Genomic DNA, 19,450 nt, shown 5'->3' with positions numbered 1-19,450 from the left:
CCCTCCCCTCCCCCGCCCGCCAGCCGGTAGCGCTAACGGAGAAGGAGGCAGTCAGGGGAGAGATGTGGTGTGTGAGAAGGTGGCCTTCCCCGCCGAGCGGTCGACGCTCCAGCCAGGGCCCCGCCGAGGTGCTGCTGCTGCCAGCCCCGCTGGGAGGTCGGGTTCTGAGGGAGCCCCGGCTCGTCTGGCCCGCCGCTGCGCCTGCAGTTGCATCTAGTACCTTGCGCCCACCGCCCCCACCCGGGGGCCATGTGAAAAGCAAACCCCTCGAGGCCTAGCGGAGGAGACGGGGGAAAGGTTCCCGAGTCCCTGCTATGGCTGCTGCTGCTGTTCTTGCACCCCCAGGGACTGGGGAACCAGCCACAGCAGGCCTGCCCGGAGCGGGTGCCGTGCGGGGCTCTGCTCTCTTGGGTGGCTGGCGCCCGTGCTCCAGGATCCTCGGCCCACCCCGCGGCCGCTGCCCCCTGGCCTTGCACCCTGAAAATTTTTAGAAAGGAAATAAGACATTCCGACTGGTTGATGAAATGTTAGTGGTACATTTTGCGTGTGGTAACAGAAAAAGCACAGTGGGAATATTGGAAAGAAAGTTGAATGACTGTCAATGCCACAGACCTCGGGGATCAGATTTACACCCATCAGGGTTGAGCCTTCGGCTCTGCCCCCCAGGTCCCTGTGTGTTTGAAGTTTTTTGTCGTTCTCTTTTTTTTGTTGCTAGGTGCAGAGGAGAGTGCCTCTGTTCTTTGAGCTTGCTTTTATGCAGAAACAAACTGTTGAGGCTCTCAAGGTCCCGTGTATAATTGGGATAGCAGGTCAACTAAGTAAAAGGCGAAGAGGTGTTTGCTCAAATAGGAAGGCTTAGTAAGTAGCAGATGGTTTTTATAATATGATTTTCCAGAGTAGAAAAAAAAGTGTGTGTGTGTGTGTATATATGGTTATATGTATATGAATATATATGCATGTATATGTAAGTATATATATCTCTCGAGATTATGGTTTGCATAACTGTAATCTGAAGAAACTGCTTTTAGCCTAAATGTCATTGATTACAAGAACTTTTGAATAACAAAAAGATGGTTCAAGTCGAACTCTGCAGCCCACCTACTTGTAATATTTGAAACAGTAAACTCTGTGCCATGTTTTAGTAGGATACCAGTATGACTAGGTTAATTGGACACACGACTTGACAAAATTTGGTACATTTGGCCGTACTTGAGAGGGATTTCTTTTTCCTCACATGTTGATTGAGTGCTCATCTTTTCAGTCCTTGCTTTTTTGTCTGGGTGAATATGTCCTTAAATACTGGATTCTGTAGTTTTTCGTGGACATGTTTGTAATCACAGGTGAAACCGTAGGCCCACTTCTGAGGCTTACTTGGAACCAGCATAAACTAGGGTTCTGAAGAAATACTTGAGTTTTGACTGTGTTGGACCATTTTCTTCAGGATCTGAGAAGACTATACTGGCTTAGTGATCTTCCATAATCCATAACTAATATACCTAGGTATAGAATTGACTTGTATTCATAGATTCAGTATCTGAAAGAAATTTGGTTGTGTGTTAGAATTAAGAAATGAACCATGTAACCCTGAAAGGTAAGTTCGCTCAGCTCCCCACAAAAAGTACCCAGAGCATACATTACTCAGCCCAGCATTTTCTAAAACTTGTTGGTTAATTGATAAATATATAATGCTTTCAGATCTCATGTGCCTTATGTACAGAAAGGGCCGATGAAAATATAGGCAGCTTCTTCTGTATTCTCTTACTAGCTACAGGACCCCTCTATGACCCTCATAGTTTCCTCATCTATAAAATGGGAATAGTTATGCTCAGCTCAAAGAGTTGTGAAGATTTTAGAGATGAAGTATTTAAAACCCCTAGTCACCTAACACTTAGTATGTATGTTAAACATTAACTGTTGTTACCGACAGGCATATTGAAAGAATGAGTTGGTTTCTCAAATGCCTATGGGTGTTGTTGGAGCCTCAGGACATGTTCTATTAGTGAGGAGTTCTGTGGAGGTTTTCATTTATATTGTAACTTAAAGTACAATTTTTAATTAGCCATTTTCAAAGTGGAAGATGTGAGAAATTGGTTATCAGGCACAGAAGAGTTATTATTTTATAGATGATTTTTTGATTTTGCATTAAAGTGTAGGTGTTGAGTTTCAAATGGATTATCTGGAGTAAAAGTATGTGTCAGGTTATTTAAGTGATAAATAATTATAATACCTCTAAAGTGTTATTGAGCTGTTATGTTTTCAAGATCAAGTTTATGTACTCGCTATCCATATTCACCCGGGGCAGGCAGCTATTGAACTTTTTATAGTGTTAGTAAGATTAAGTGAGGTATTTGAATTTGTTATGGCCATAGATTGACTACTGTTTTGTTGCTGCTTTGAATTCTCATTATTTATCAGTTCTTAAGTGTTTCTTTTCTGTGTAACAACATTCCAGACACACTGTTCCTTTCTCCTCCCAGGAACTTTTGAAAATGTACTGGGTCTTCACACATAATGGTGTCCTTGGAGTGTGTACAGTGAGACAAATTTGAGGTTAGCTTGAAAACAGTTTTTTTATGGAGTCTTCAGGGCAGCTCTACCTGATGCTGAATACAAGCTGAAGTATATAGTGTGACACGCCTGCCAGGTTATTGAACCCATACTGTTGGGTCCTCCTTTGAGGGACCTTACATGGCGGCAGCAGTAGAAAATATTGTAAAATTGAAATAAGCTTTTAAAAATACTATGCATAAGACAAGAATTGTTGAGTAACGAAAGATTCTCTAGTACTAGCACTTTAGAATACCTAATTATACCTATTTCAGTTAATGTTAAGTTCTAATTCCTCAAAAATAAAGAAGTACTAAGAGTTGATAGCAGGTTTTGTGGGTGTTTTTCCATTCTTGAAAATGTTACAGTAATAAACACTTTAAGACTGATGGGTTTATATTATATTGTTGCTGCTTGGATTAGAAAATCTCACAATTACCACTTTCATGGTCTATTATAAATATGTTCAGTAGTCCGTACGTCAAAAGAGGTGTGGTTACAAATGGTAGCGAACTTTTCAGATAGCACTTGCTGCTCCAAACCACAGAATCAGTACACTGTTTAGTCATATCCACATACAATGATGATACCTTACTGCTTATCACTTAAGATAAATAAACTAAGATGGTTATCATAAAGAGAAGGGAGTGTGTCCATTCTTCTCAGAATAATAGTCTTTTTCTAAAAAAGTAAAATCTTCCACTTGATCCATGTGAATTCTGATAATGTGTACTAATATTACAGACATGGGCAAAGAAATAATAAAATCAAACAATTTTATTAAGTTAACTTTGCTTTCCAAATAAGTATATGTTATATAATTAAACAGATTTGCTTATACCTGGTAAGCATGTGTATTTTTTTCAGGATTTATTTCAATTAGTTATTGACTGATGGTTGAACTAAGAGATGAGTTATTTAATCCTGGCTCAAGACTAGTTCTCTACCTTATTTTCCAAAAATTTGTTTTTTTGTTCCCAGATTTTATTCTTTATTGCCTCTTCTTTCTTCCGTAGTTAACACATACTTATTAAGTTAAAATTTTTTTGTATGAGTTTTGCAAGCCTACACTTGATAATCTTTGTTATTCTCTCTTTGCCCTCTGAATTGTAGATTAGTGACTTTTTTCTTAGTTTCTACCTGTAAGCTCCTTTCTCCAAGCAAATTGTGAGGTTTTTGTTCCTCCTCTTTTCATAAATGCTAGCTCACATAACACGTTTAAATGATTGTTCTTGTAAGCCTGCTTGACTAATGTTTTCATCCACAACTCCCTAAAACTACTTTCTCTCCAAAAGAAATTAAATGTGGAGCATAAACTCCATTTGTTTTTAATTCTTGACATTTTTTTCTTAAAAGTCAATAATTTGATATTATTTGATATTGTCTTAAGAGTTTAAAGACTATAATTTGACTTCTGCCAACTTTAGCTTAATCAGTGACAGATATAAATTACTTTTGTGGACTAGATGTGCAGTTAATGTCACTAACCTGCCTTCTACATGAAATAAGTTCCATGCTAGTATAAAATAACACGTTATAGTCTGAGTTAGAGGTCTAACTATCTGCAGATTTACTTTGTTGTCTTGGCCCTCACTGAAGAGGGAGGCTGTGGGATTTAATTTTTTTTTTTAAGGTTTAATGTTGGGGGGGAAATCTGTGTGTATGTGTGTGTGTGTATATATATATGCAAAGAAGCAGTTTAAATAACCATAAGGCCTTCATGTTAAAAATCCTCTTGGGTAAAAATAAGTATCTTTTTTACTGGAAACAACCCAGACACCCTTAAGTGAGTGAACGGTTAAACAACCAGTGCTGTCTCTATACCATGGAATGCTATGCAGCAATAAAAAGGAACAAACTGTTGTACACAGCAACTTGGATATATCTTAAAGGAATTATGGCAAATGAAAAACCAATCTTGAAATGGAACTACCATGTGGTTCCATATTTATATATATATGCTGCTGTTAAGTCACTTCAGTCGTGTCTGACTCTGGGCGACCCCGTAGACGGCAGCCCACCAGGCTCCCCTGTCCCTGGGATTCTCCAGGCAAGAACACTGGAGAGGGTTGCCATTTCCTTCTCCAATGCGTGAAAAGTGAAAGTGAAGTCGCTTAGTCATGTCCGACTCTTAGCAACCCCATGGACTGCAGCCCACCAGGCTCCTTCATCCATGGGATTCTCCAGGCAAAAATACTGGAGTGGGGTGCCATTGCCTTCTCCGACATATATATATATATATATATATTTTTTTTTTTTTTAATGTATATATAGCATTTTCAAAGTGACGAAAGGTGGATGGGTTGGCAATTGCCAAGTATTGCTGGGTGGGAGGAGCAGGGTGATTGTGATTGTAAAGGGTTAACATGAGAGATCTTTGTGGTAATTGAACAGCTCTGTACCTTGATTGTGGTGGTGGTTATGTAAATCTATATACATGTGATAAAATTACATAAAAACACACAGTGTGTGTAAAATCATTAAAATCTGAATCAAATTGTGGATTATATCAGTGTCATTACCTGGTTTTGATATTGAACTACACTTACACAGTCATTCCTTGGTATCCACTGGGGATTGGTTCTAGGACTGCCCTTGAATACCGAAATTCACAGATGCTCAAGTCCCTTGTATTAAATGGAATAGTATTTGCATATAAACCTACATATATACTCCTATATACTTTAATCTACCTCTAAATTACTTATAATATCAAATACTTTGTAAGTTGTTGTAAATACAATACAAATACTATATAAACAGTTGCCAGTGCATGGCAAGTTCAAGTTTTACCTTTGGAACTTTCTGAAATTTTTTTCCTAAATGTTTTCTGTCTGAGGTTGGTTGGATCCAGAGATATGAAACATGTGGATAAGGAGGGCCAATTGTATAATGTTATCATTGGGAAAAACTGGATGAAGAAGAGTACATGGCTGGTTGCTGTACTATTTTTTTACGACTGAAGTTATCATCATTTTAAAATTATTAAGTCAATTACAAAAAATATCCAGTACTTATATATGTGTCCCTGTATAGTATTGGGAGGCAGAAGCATCTGTTTTTTAAAAGTTATTCTCTGCAGAATATCAATTCATATATTTCTTATTATTCATTTATTTATACTTTCTTGTTCACATGCATCTGCACGCAGTAGAAATACTTCTACATTAGACGTATCCAACATGTAGTTTCTGTTTTCATTTTATATGCTTTGTTTTCCGTAAATGCCAGTTCATTCTTCTTTTTAAATTTTTTATTTTTTAGGCTGTGCTTTGTGGCATGAAGGATCTTAGCACCCACAGTAAGATGAGTGGGATTGACTAAGGGATTGACCCTTGCCTCCTGCATTGGGAGCATGGAGTCTTTTAAACTTTTCTTTCTTTCTTTATGGCTGTGCTGGGTCTTGCTGTGCGCTGGCTTTCTCTAGTTGCGGTGAGCAGGGGCTGCTGTTTGTTGCAGTGCACAGGCTTCTCAGTGCTGGGGCTTCTGTTGTTGTGGAGCACAGGCTCTAGGCGCGTGGGTTCAGTAGTTGTGGCGCAAAGACTTAGTTGCTCGACTGCATGTGAGATGTTTCTGGAACAGGGATCAAACCCATGTTGCCTGTATTGGTAGGCATATTCTTAACCACTAGACCACCAGGGACGTCCCCATTCTTCTTTTTTTCAGGCTTGCTGCACTTTTTCTTTCCAACCTTGCTTCATATAAACTGGAAGGAATCTGATATTGGTCATCTATATTATTTTGTTCATTTTCCAGTTGCTATAAAAGAATTTTGGTTTTGTCAAGAGAGGCTGTACATTCATTATTCAACTGCTAAGTCACCTCAGTCGTGTCCGACTCTGTGTGACCCCATAGACGGCAGCCCACCAGGCTGCCCCGTCCCTGGGATTCTCCAAGCAAGAACACTGGAGTGGGTTGCCATTTCCTTTTCCAATGCATGAAAGTGAAGTCGCTCAGTCGTGTCCAACTCTTAGCGGCCCCATGGACTGCAGCCCACCAGGCTCCTCTGTCCATGGGATTTTCCAGGCAAGAGTACTGGAGTGGGGTGCCATTGCCTTCTAGATAGTTGCATTTTGAGTTGTTGAAATCTGTAAAACAAGAGATTTTGTTCCTTGTAAAGACAACAAATGAGATATAATTTGAGGGAAGAAAGTTATATTTAGTTACACTGTGTTTATTGTGTGACCATGAACCTTTTAGTACAAAAGTATTAAATGTTTTAAAGCAATGCAGGAGGAATGTGAGGAGGTCAAAAATAAAAGTCATAGGTCACCAACTTGGAGAGGATACACTGTGTGTGATATGCATGATCTTGATCCATTTTGAGTTAATTGTTGTGTATGGTGTGAGGAAGAGATCCAAATGCATTCTTCTACATGTGGATATCCTTTTTTTTTTTTTTTGTCTCAGCATTATTTGTTGTTCTTTCCCCATTGAATTGTCTTAACACATTTGTTGACCATAAATGTAGGAGACTTGTTCTCATTTCTATTCCATTGATTTATTTGTCTGTCATTATTCTAGTAGTCCCACACTGTAGCTTTGGAAAAAGTTTCTAAATTAGAACATGTGAGTCCTCTAACTCTGTTATTCTTTTCCAGGATTGCTTTGGCTATTCTGAATGCTGACCACTTTCTTTGAAGAAACCAGCTTGATTTTGATAAGATTGTATCAAATAGGTCAATTTGGGGAGTATTGTCATGTTAACAATATTGAGAGGATTTCTTTAATATTTAGTGATTCATTTTAAAAGGATAATAAGTTTATTGCTTGTAATATAAATACAGTTGAACCTCCATATCTGCTGGACTGCATACATAGGTCAGCCGGCAGTGGATTGAAAACTAGTGCTTAAAAAAAAATCCAGAAAGTTCCAAAAATGAAATAGTTTGCCATGTTTGGATGACTATATAGCATTTATATTATATTTATGATGGTTTACATAGTATTTGCTTTGCATTAGGTATTGTAAGTAATCTAGAGATGATTTCAAGTTTAGGGAAGGATGTGCAAAGGTTATATGCAAATACTGTGCCATTATATATGAGGGACTTGAGCATTTGTGGATTTGGGAACCAGAGGGTGACTCTGGAACAAATACCCCATGGATATTGAGAGACAGCTGTAATGTATTTTGTTAAAAATATATTTGCAAAATAAAAATGAGAAGAAAGGCATTGTTCTACTTTTTTGCAAAACTCCATAACGTATGGCTTATAAGAAAATATCTATTCTCGTATCTATTTTTCCATTCACTCTGACATTATATGTGATTTTGATAGAAGTATAAGACATGGCCTCATACAGATATGTAGAGGAAAGGGGAAGGATCTCATGAACGCTTTGAAAGCATCTTGATCTGCAGTGGTCATTGGACCACACTTTAAGAATAGCTTGTCCAGTGGAAAGAAGTATCTTTGGAGACTCAGAAACTTGGTTGAAAATCACCAGTCTGCCACTTAACAGCTCATGTGGTTTTTGAGCAAGTTACTTAGCCTCTCAGTCTTCCTTCACCTTTTTTTTTTTCCCCTTCACCTTTTAAATGAGGGTTTTTATAAGGAGGAAACATGATCATGCCTGTAAATTTGTGTATGTGTTAGTTGCTCTGCAACTCCATGGACTGCAGCTCACCAATCTCCTCTGTCCATGGGGATTCTCCAGGCAAAAATTCTGGAGTGTGTTGCCATGCCCTCCCCCGAGGGATCTTCCCAACCCAGGGATCGAACCCAGGTCTCCCACATTACAGGAGGATTCTTTACCATCTGAGCCACCAGGGAAGCCTAACTTTTGGGTGTATAAAAACCACCAAAGGCTTGAGGCTTGTCTTTTTTCATTTATATTTGTCAACCTCTGTTATATAGGATTGGCTTCCCTGGTGGCTCAGAGGGTAAAGCGTCTGCCTGCAATGCAGGAGACCTGGGTTCCATCCCTGGGTCAGGAAGATCCCCTGGAGAAGGAAATGGCAACCCACTCCAGTATTCTTGCCTGGAGAATCCCATGGACGGAGGAGCCTGGTAGGCTACAGTCCAGGGGGTCGCAAAGAGTTGGACACAACTGAGCAACTTCACTTTCTTTTTCTTTCTTTTCCCAGGTGGCTCTGGTAAATAATCCGCCTGTCAGTGCAGGATACGCAGGAAACACTGGGTGGGGAAGAACCCCTGGAGTAGGAAATGGCAACGCGCTGCAGTATTCTTGCCTGAAAAATTCCACAGACAGAGGAGCCTGGAGGGTTATAGTCCATAGGGTTGCAAAGAGTCGAACATGACTGAATGACTGAGCACACTCATACACGCACATTCTATAGGATTGGCTAATTTTTTTTCCCACTGAAAGTGTACATACCATAGCATGGTAACTTTCATGTAAATTTGGTTCATTGTAATAGTAGTATTTATTTTAAAAGCTGAACTTTGTTCATATAATTTTCTACTTAACTACAAATTACAATGGCAAACAAGTAAGGATGAGAAAGGGCCAACAAAAGTAAAGAAATTATTCAGAAATCAGGGTAAACTGATGTCTCCTTTAAGGCAGTTTGTTACCTTACTCCAATCCTGCTATTAACTTTTGGAAGACAGAAGGAAATTGCAAAAATTCTGCCTTAGAGAATGGTTCTTTAGCGTGTATTTTCCCAGTAAAAATTAATTAGGTTAAAATATAAGTGATTTCAAATCCTCAGTGATTGTATAAATACTGAACCAAATATCCAATCGACATTGCTGCAGTTTTGTGTTTTTTTTTTTCAACAAAGCAGGTTGAAAAACAGAATGAGATGTGGGGTCCAATTTGGATATGGTGGTCAGAAGGCCTCTTGACATAACTGATAATGTGAGGGAAGAACATTCTAAGGAGGAGGAACAGAAAGTACAGGGGCCATGGCATGGGGGCATACTTGGGTGGAGATGGAAATTGCACTTGTTTACTGAAGTTCAGCGGTGTTCTCTCAAATTCAGGATTTAAAGGAGCAAGAACATTGGAACACTTTGAAGTGTGGCTCTGGGGCTGTCATCTACGCGTATTTATTAGCTAAGTGAATCATTTCCTCTGTCAGATCAGATCAGATCAGATCAGTCGCTCAGTCATGTCCGACTCTTTGCGACCCCATGAATCGCAGCACGCCAGGCCTCCCTGTCCATCACCAGCTCCCAGAGTTCACTGAGACTTACATCCATCGAGTCAGTGATGCCATCCAGCCGTCTCATCCTCTGTCGTCCCCTTTTCCTCTTGCCCCCAATCCCTCCCAGCATCAGAGTCTTTTCCAGTGAATTTTAAGGGACATTTTTAAAGCCTAAACCCAAGTCTTTAATCTGTACTTGTTAAAGGTTTCTTGTCTTTTCGGTGCTAAAACAAGAGATCTGGTAGTTTTTCTTAGAATTACCTACATTTACATACTGTTTGAGCCGCTCAGTTGCTACGTTGTGGCCAACTCTTTTGAGACCCTATGGACTGTAGCCTACCAGGCTCTTCTGTCCATGGAATTTTCCAGGCAAGAATACTGGAGCGGGTTGCCATTTCCACCTCCAGGAGATTTTTCCAACCCAGAGATTGAACCCATGGCTCCTGTTTGGCCAGCAGGTTCTTTACCACTGAGCCACCTGGGAAGCTTCACAAGATAAATTGTTCTCTTGGGATGTTGAGAAGTCATCTGGTCCAACCTTAGTAGTTCTCAAGGACTGGTCCAGTTACCTAAATAGCTTTTCATAGTTAGCTGCTTTTCCTTACTTTCTTCTTTCAAAGGATATTAGAATTGAGGAGATAGCCGACTCATGCCTTTTTGAGCAGGCTTTTGTGGGGAACGTACATGAGAGGGAAATCAAGCAGATAGTGATTTAGCCTTTTCTGGAACTATTCTAATGACAGGAGTGCATTCTCAAGGGACTTGTCTCTTCTACATATAGTGTATGTGTATAGGGGGTGGTGTAGGAAAGGAAGGCATAGTCAGAGGAGAGAAGATTCAACTGGTCCCAAACACAATCGAAAAGTTACCATAAAGGTGTCTCAGTGTCAATGACACCAGTCGCCTGTCTCCATCCCCCACATCCTCAGAGAGTAAAAATGTTGGCAGGGATGAGAGACTTACTTGCTCAGGCATAAGACCCTCTTGTTTGGCCCTGTTGTCTAAAATGAGAGAAATGGTGGAGGACTAATCCTACAGATGTCCTGAGTACGTACTTGGCTCCTTTGTATTCCCCCTGGCTGTTTAGCACCATCCTTAGACTTGCTGGGTTATAGTCCTTGTTGTTACTGGCGGAGGAGCTCCAGCTAGTCCTCAGAGCTCATTAGATCTTGTCAGAGAACCAGGCACCTAGACCATGATGGTGTCTTTATGATGTTAGGTTTTGTTTTATTCAAGGTGGTATGATCACAGGAAATGAAAGTCTTAGAGACAGTTTTTACATCTATTTTTAGAACATTCTGGTAACAGTCAAGTCGATTTGAGAAAAATGATGCTCACTTCTAAATGTTTTTACACAGGTAATATTGCCAACATCTGTTCAAATCAAAAACATTTCATGTCTATTCAGTACACTCAACAGATTGTAAACTAGTTAAACTTTAAAAGAATCAAAACAATGTAAACACAAAAAAATCAAACAGTAAAGTGGATCTATAATTGATTATCATGCCTTTGTCTACTGTTATCAGAATTGATGAGTCCCTTGAAGACACTTCATTTCAGTCGCTCAGTCATGTCCGACTCTTTGCGACCCCATGAACTGCAGCACGCCAGGCCTCCCTGTCCATTACCAACTCCCGGAGTTTACCCAAACTCATGTCCATTGAGTCGGTGATGCCATCCAACCATCTTATCCTCTGTCGTCCCCTTCTCCTCCTGCCTTCAATCTTTCCCAGCATCAGGGTTTTTTCAAATGAGTTAGCTTTTCGCATCAGGTGGCCAAAGTATTGGAGTTTCAGCTTCAACATCGGTCCTTCCAATGAACACCCAGAACTGATCTCCTTTAGGATGGATTGGTTGGATCTCCTTGCAGTCCAAGGGACTCCAGAGTCTTCTCCAACACCGCAGTTCAAAAGCATCAATTCTTCTACACTCAGCTTTCTTTATAGTCCAACTCTCACATCCATACATGACCACTGGAAAAACCACAGCCTTGACTAGACGGACCGTTTTTGGCAAAGTAACATCTCTGCTTTTGAATATGCTATCTAGGTTGGTCATAACTTTCCTTCCAAGGAGTAAGCATCTTTTAATTTCATGGCTGCAGTCACCATCTGCAGTGATTTTTGGAGCCCAAAAAACTAAAGTCAGCCACTGTTTCCACAAGTAGAATGTTATAAGCATCAAAAGTCAAATAGATTTTTTTTTAAACTTCCATCAATTTGTCAGTATCATGAAAGTTTGTTTTGTTACACATTAAAAGCGTAGATTTCCTTAAAAATATTTTTTCCAGTTTTCCTGAGGTTTCTAATTTTCCTTTTTTTCTGATGAACAAATAATAATGTACCATCAGTTTATCCTCAGTGTTATTCAATGTCTGTTTCATGGAGGCCTCTCTCAGATTTTGTCTTGCATTCTGTGTCCTGCTCTCAGCCTAGGACTTGCCTTCACTGCCTTCTTAGCTTGAATCAACTGTTTGCTGGATCCTGTAAATCCTTCCTCTCTCTTGATTTCCACACTCATTTTACTAGACAGTAGCCTGAAGTGTTTTCTCAAGAAAGATTGCTTAGAAAGTAAAGCTGTCTGGCCCTTATATGGCTGAAGTCTCTATCCTGCCATCATACCTGATTGGCAGTATAGAATGAGAAGTTCAAAGTCATTTCTCTCTTGTACTTAGACATATCACTAGTGTCTTCTATACTGATGAAATTTTCTAAGCATACAAAAATTTGATGGATGACTCACTTAATAACTACAGTTATTAACATTTCGTTCCTTTAACTTTATCCTGTATCAATCTGTCTTATTTTTTGATGCATTTCAAAATACATTGCAAGGATCGGTGTACTTCAGTCCTGAACACTTGGGCATGCATATGGGTAACTAGAGTTCAGTGTTCAGTTACTCTTTTTTTTTTTTTGACCGCCATGCTTTTTATGAGTGTTAATTTTCTTGTTAGTGAATGCTAATTTTGAAATTTAATTCAAGTTATAAAAGCGTAAAGTGGTTTTTAAGCATAATATTCAAGCTCTATTTTACATGTGAAAATTATTTCGTGGTTTTTCTGAAAGCACAACTTTTCAGTTGTGTTTACCTTACTACTAAAATGGAAAACCCAATGATAAAACAAGCGAGTTTAAGAGGATTGACGTAAATCCTGCATTGAAGGCAGACACTTTACTGTCTGAGCCACCAGGGAAGTCCTATATCTACTTTACTCGCATCTAATACTGATAATTTTAGAAAGGACCTATTTATCTTTGCTCATGTCATTTTTTTTTGTTTGTTTTGGTGTATGTGGCATTTGTCATTAAGCTTACAGAAATGCTAGTAAGGGATAATTGATGTTCTCATTAAACTAAGATCACAGAAAGGGCTATAATTGAATTGCTTTTGTCCTTAAAGACATATCTTTGAAAAGCTCATGATTTATCAGGAATCCACCTGAATCAAAATTTCCATATTGTAAATGGCTGCTGCTTCCATTCCTTTTTCTCCTTATCCTACTTGTCCTTCTCTTCTTTCCCCTAGTCTTTGGACAGGTTAAAGAGAGAGAGGATTACTGGAACTATGATAAAGTAGGAACAGTGGTGTCTGGTGGTCTTTTCCAAGGATTATGTGAGATTGACACCTTCTAAATGCAAAATAGAGAACCAAGTGAAAGTTGGTGGTCAGATAACCATTAATTGAATTGCTTTTACATATCCTGTTGTAAAATTGGAATACATGCATTTTTGTCCTGCCCTCATTTCTCTTACAGCTTTTCACCTGGCATCCTATATTTCAGACATACAAAATTATTTACCCAAAATTAACATGGCCCAGCCAGGACTCTACTGCAAGTTCAGCTTTATACTGTATCAAGTATAAAGGAATTAATAGGTCAATTAATGTGCCTATTTTTTAGCCCCAGAATAGTATAAGGGCATTTATTGGGGAAGATTTCAAAATAGATAGCTAGCTTGTCAGAATTATTGCTATCAAACTCCATACTTTGTTGTTCTAGACTTTATGTTACTCCTAGAATTGCCAGTTGCTTAAAACTACTTACTTACATACTTAGAAGACCTTCTGTCTTGACTCAAATGCTGGTATTATAACTAGCACTTGAAAATATTTTTCCAGTTTTCCTGGGGTTTCTAATTTTCATTTTTTTCTGATGAACAAATAATAATGTACCATCAATATATCTTCAGTGTTATTCAGCGTCTGTTTCATGGAGGCCTCTCAGATTCTTTCTTGAATTCTGTTTCGTGCTCTCAGCCTGGGACTTGCCTTCACTGCCTTCCTAGCTTGAATCAAGTGTTTACTGGATCCTTTAGGTCCTTCCTTTCTTGATTTTCACACTCATTTTACTAGACAGTAGCCTGAAGTGTTTTCTCAAGAAAGATTCCTCAGGAAGTAAAGCTGTCTAGCCCTTACATGCCTAAAGTCTCTAGCCTACCATCGTACCTGATTGGTAGTATAGAATGCAAAGTTACTGTATTATATTGTAATTATTGTTTTATATTGTAAGTGACCCTGAGCTACTCAGAGTGTGCTAATTATAAATTGAAATGTTAGCATAAGTTGTCCATGTAATAACAAAAATAATTTTATTTAGTAAAGAGGTTTTTTTTTGTTTCTACCCTGCAAGAGTTTTTCCTTTCAGCATTAAATGAGATTTAATGGTAAGGAAATAGACCCTATAATAAATATGAAAGTGTACCTGCATTTCTTTTTAACTTGATAACTTGTTCTAACCCCAAATTTTCATTCTTCACACAGTAGACAAAGTCAGTGAGTCATAGTTAAGTAATGTCCTACTTATTTTGTAAACCAGGATGTATTTGTTAAATAAAGTACGTTTTGTGAAGTAGAATATTTTCATAGCTACTTTGTTGTTAACATTGCTTGGTATTCATTCCATGACTAATTTTCTTTGTTATCTAGGTTGTTTTTGTTTATACCTGAAATAGTCTTTCTGAACTAAAATTTAGCCAAACTGGAGGAAATTCAGTATATGTCATATTGAAGTGAAGTATTAAGATTTGTCATATTTAGGATCACAGCAAATTTGTTCTGACAGTAGCCAGACATCAGTCATTTGCGTGAATTTTCCACTAATCTAGGTTAGCAATATTTACAAATCATCACCATGATAGGAGGAGTAGGTAAGAATTGATATGAACAGCATTTGCAGAAATTGAAGCTTGAGGAACATCAGAATGTGGCTCTACAGGTGTATTATGATCCTAAAGGTAATGAGTTTGACTTGGCTTTCATGAGCCAGACTTTGAATTCAGGTCAGTCAGATGCTTTTGATGAAGCAGTGTTAACAAATTTATACAAAAAAAAAAAAAAAAACAAAACATTTATACAAAAAAATTTGAAAATGTGGTGTGGGCTCTTTAAAGAGTTAATATAAAACCTGGCATATAAATCACATTGAAATTTATTGGCCAATGTTGACTTTTTTATACTGATATTTTAAAGTAACTTTATTGAAATACAGTTCACAAACCATAAAATCCACTGACTTAAAATTTACAGTTCACTGAGTTCAAAAAGTTATGCAACTATCACCATAATCTAGTTTTAGAACATTATCATCACTTCATAAAGAAACCCCATATCCGTTAGCAATCATTCTCCTAGCCCCAGACAACCATTAATCTATTTTCCGTCTCTATAGATTTGCCTCTTCTGGAAATTTCATATACATGAAATCATACAGTATGTCATTTTTTGTGACTGTCTTTCACTTAAGCATAAAGTTTTTAAGGTCCATCCATGTGGTAGTAAGAATCAGTATTTTGTTCCTTTTTGTGGCTGAATAATATGCCACAATATGAGTAATACCACATTTTTTAAAATCAGTTCATCAGTTAAGGGCCATTTGAGTTGTTTCTACTTCTGGGCAATTATAAATCAGATCAGATCAGTCGCTCAGTCGTGTCCGACTCTTTGTGACCCCATGAATCACAGCACGCCAGGCCTCCCTGTCCATCACCAACTCCCGGAGTTCACTCAGACTCATGTCCATTCAGTCAGTGATGCCATCCAGCCATCTCATCCTCTGTTGTCCCCTTCTCCTCTTGCCCCCAATCCCTCCCAGCATCAGAGTCTTTTCCAACGAGTCAACTCTTCGAATCAGGTGGCCAAAGTACTGGAGTTTCAGCTTTAGCATCATTCCTTCCAAAGAAATCCCAGGGCTGATCTCCTTCAGAATGGACTGGTTGGATCTCCTTGCAGTCCAAGGGACTCTCAAGAGTCTTCTCCAACACTACAGTTCAAAAGCATCAATTCTTCGGTGCTCAGCCTTCTTCACAGTCCAATTCTCACATCCATACATGACCACAGGAAAAACCATAGCCTTGACTAGACGAACCTTTGTTGGCAAAGTAATGTCTCTGCTTTTGAATATGCTATCTAGGTTGGTCATAATTTTCCTTCCAAAGGAGTAAGCATCTTTTAATTTCACTGCTATAAACATTCTTGTCCAAGTGTTTGTGTAGACATATGTTTTCATTTCCCTTGGGTGTGTGCCCACCAGTGGAATTGCTGGGTCAGATAGTAATTCTTAAACCATTTGAGGAACTGATCAACCGTTTTCCAAAGTAGCTGTAGCATTTTGCATTCCCAGCAGCAATATAAAAGGATTTCTATCTTTTCCACATGCTCACCAGTTCTTACTATTGTCTGTCTTTTTGATCATAGCCATCCTAGTAGATGTGAAGTAGATTTTTCATTGTGTTTTAGATCTGCATTTCTCTAAGGATTAAAGGTGTTGAGAATTTTCTCATGTGCTTATTATGTGCTTTAATTTTATGTAAACTTTGATATCTAAATGTTTGTGTAGCTCTTATGTGCTCTACTGTTGATGAGTACTTAGGTTCCATATTCCATATGAAATACCAGTATGTGTACAAACACATTAAAGGCTTAGCTCTAAGACATTGGAGGATTGAAATGATACTGATTCTTGAGTGTTTTCCAAACTTAACTGATAAATAGGTAGTTACCAGTTTGCCTGGGACAGTCCCAGTTTATGCCTGTTGTCTGACTTAATTGTAAAAGTGCCATCTTTCACTCGGAAGTATGCCCTGTCTTGGACAATAAATCATATGGCCAACCTACTGACAGTTACCTTAGAGTGTTTCGGAGTGGGTAGCCATTCCCTACTCCAGAGGATCTTCTGACCCAAGGATCGAACCTAGGTCTCCTGCATTGCAGGCATATTCTTTACTGTCTGAGCCTCCAGGGAAGCCCAAATATACACTTGCTGTCTACTAAGTTAGAATCTCCATAAAGGGGGCCTAGAAGTATGTTTTTAGCAATTTCAAGGTCAAGCACAGTTGTAATGTATTATTCTAGCACAATGCTTGTGTTGCTGTATGACTCCTAGCCCGTTATCTTTATTTTAGTGAGATAGTGAGTCCCAAGTTAAAATTCAAGAAAAATAATCTAATCTGATAGCCTACTACCACCCATCTATTTAAAGTGGTGATAGGTGAGGAGTATTAACATACACATTGGACTGTCTTGTAGGGGCAAGAGAGTATAGGACAGTAAGTAAAGTGAAATAATTTACTGGAAATAGGATGATCTCAGGACTGAGCTCCAGCAAGAGGCAATGAGCAAGGCTCAGCTTCTCAATAGTATTTTCCTTTGAGTTCAGTTCAGTTCAGTTGCTCACTTCTGTCCAACTCTTTGCAACCCCGTGAACCACAGCACGCCAGACCTCCCTGTCCTTCACCAACTCCCAGAGTCCATCCAAACCCATGTCCATTGAGTTGGTGATGCCATCCAACCATCTCATCCTCTGTCGTCCCCTTCTTCTCCTGCCCTCAATCTTTCCCAGCATCAGGGTCTTTTCAAATGAGCCAGCTCTTCGCATCAGGTGGCCAAAGTATCGGAGTTTCAGCTTCAACATCAGTCCTTCCAACGAACACCCAGGACTGATCTCCTTTGGAATGGACTGGTTGGATCTCCTTGCAGTCCAAGGGACTCTCAAGAGTCTTCTCCAATACCACAGTTCAAAAGCATCAATTCTTCTGCGCTCAGCTTTCTTTATAGTCCAATTCTCACATCCATACATGACTACTGGAAAAACCATAGCCTTGACTAGACGGACCTTTGTTGGCAAAGTAATGTCTGCTTTTTAATATGCTATCTAGGTTTGTCATAACTTTCCTTCCAAGGAGTAAGCGTCTTTTAATTTCATGGCTGCAGTCAACTATCTGCAGTGATTTTGGAACCCCAAAAAATAAAATCTGCCACTGTTTCCACTGTTTCCCCATCTATTTGCCATGAAGTGATAGGACTGGATGCCATGATCTTAGTTTTCTGAATGTTGAGCTTTAAAAGCCAATTTTTTCACTCTCCTCTTTCACTTTCATCAAGAGGCTCTTTAGTTCCTCTTCACTTTCTGCCATAAGGGTGGTGTCATCTGCCTATCTGAGGTTGTTGATATTTCTCCCGGCAATCTTAATTCCAGCCTGTGCTTCTTCCAGCCCAGCGTTTCTTATAATGTACTCTGCATATAAGTTAAATAATCAGGGTGACAATATACATCCTTGACGTACTCCTTTTCCTATTTGGAACCAGTCTGTTGTTCCATGTCCAGTTCTAACTATTGCTTTCTGACCTGCATACAGGTTTCTCAAGAGACAGGTCTGGTGATCTGGTATTTCCATGTCTTTAAGAATTTTCCACAGTTTATTGTGATCAACACAGTCAAAGGCTTTGGCATAGTCAGTAGTTAGGTGAGAGTAAGAGAATTCATGAAGTTGTTCTTCGTACCTGAGAACTAACAGCAAGAATTAATGGGGATAGAGGGAGGCAGAAGTACTTTCAGACTTTGAGGCCATGTTAGAGGGAAGATAGAATGTGATACTGTTCGTTTATTTATTTGCGTGTCAGTAGAATTTGATAATATTTGCACATAAGGTTGTTTGTAAGTTAGGCACTTCTAAGATATCTACATAACAGGCGACAGAGATGGCCCTCTGGGTTTTAAGATAAATATTTTTTGTTAACTGTATAGTATTTGTCTTCAAGGTGAGAGTTAACACACTTGACTCGAATTAAAGCACATTCACCTTAAGAATGGGCTTCCTTGGTAGCTCAGCAGGTAAAGAATCCATCTGCAATGCAGGAGACCCCGGTTTGATTCCAAACATCCACTGTAGAAGGGATAGGCTACCCATTCCAGTATTGTTGGGCTTCTCTGGTGGCTCTGCTGGTAAAGAATCCTCTTGCAACGCGGGAGACCTGGGTTCAATCCCTGGTTTGGGAAGATCCCTTGGAGAACGGAAAGGCTACCCACTCCAGTATTCTGGCCAGGAGAATTCCATGGACTGTATAGTCCTTAGGGTTACAAAGAGTCAGACACGACTGAGCGACTTTCACTTTCAGCTTAAGAATATCTCCCCCACCCCACCCCCCTTTTTGCAGGAGGGGGAATGTCAAAGATTTTGAGATTTAGAGATTATAAATGTAGAGTGAGGGTAAAATGAGAAGAGTACCTTCCTATTTTCATCTCATTGTTTGCTTTCTTAATTCAGATATACAAATGAAAATACTGTGCTTAAAATACGGAGAAATACACATAAACAGTTCAAGCCAAATTCATAACTCTAAGAGATGGTATGAAAATCTAATAATATACTTTTTTTCAATCTAATAAATCATTACAAATCCACTTGATAAGTTTGTTTAAAAAAACAAAAACAAAAACACCCCAGCAGGGTACTCTCCCATTGTTCTCCCATGCACTGTATATATATGTATATATATGTGTGT

General features: G+C 39.0%; 1 protein-coding gene across 14 annotated transcripts in view; it reads left to right on the top strand.

Moving 5' to 3' along the window:
* R3HDM1 (R3H domain containing 1) overlaps positions 1-19,450 on the top strand; it is a 162,946-nt gene that overhangs the window by 241 nt on the left and 143,255 nt on the right. The window contains exon 2 of one of the 14 annotated variants that reach the window (XM_061439158.1): positions 716-858. The exons of the other annotated variants lie outside the window; for them this stretch is intronic. The gene's annotated coding sequence lies outside the window, so the exon portion shown is untranslated. The remainder of the gene's footprint in view (positions 1-715; positions 859-19,450) is intronic. 14 annotated transcript variants of the gene reach the window in all.

The sequence above is a fragment of the Bos javanicus genome, chromosome 2, assembly GCF_032452875.1.
Source record: "Bos javanicus breed banteng chromosome 2, ARS-OSU_banteng_1.0, whole genome shotgun sequence".
Classification (NCBI taxonomy): Eukaryota; Metazoa; Chordata; class Mammalia; order Artiodactyla; family Bovidae; genus Bos; species Bos javanicus.
Note: the sequence above shows the minus strand (reverse complement) of the source record. Positions and strands in the feature narration are given on the sequence as shown.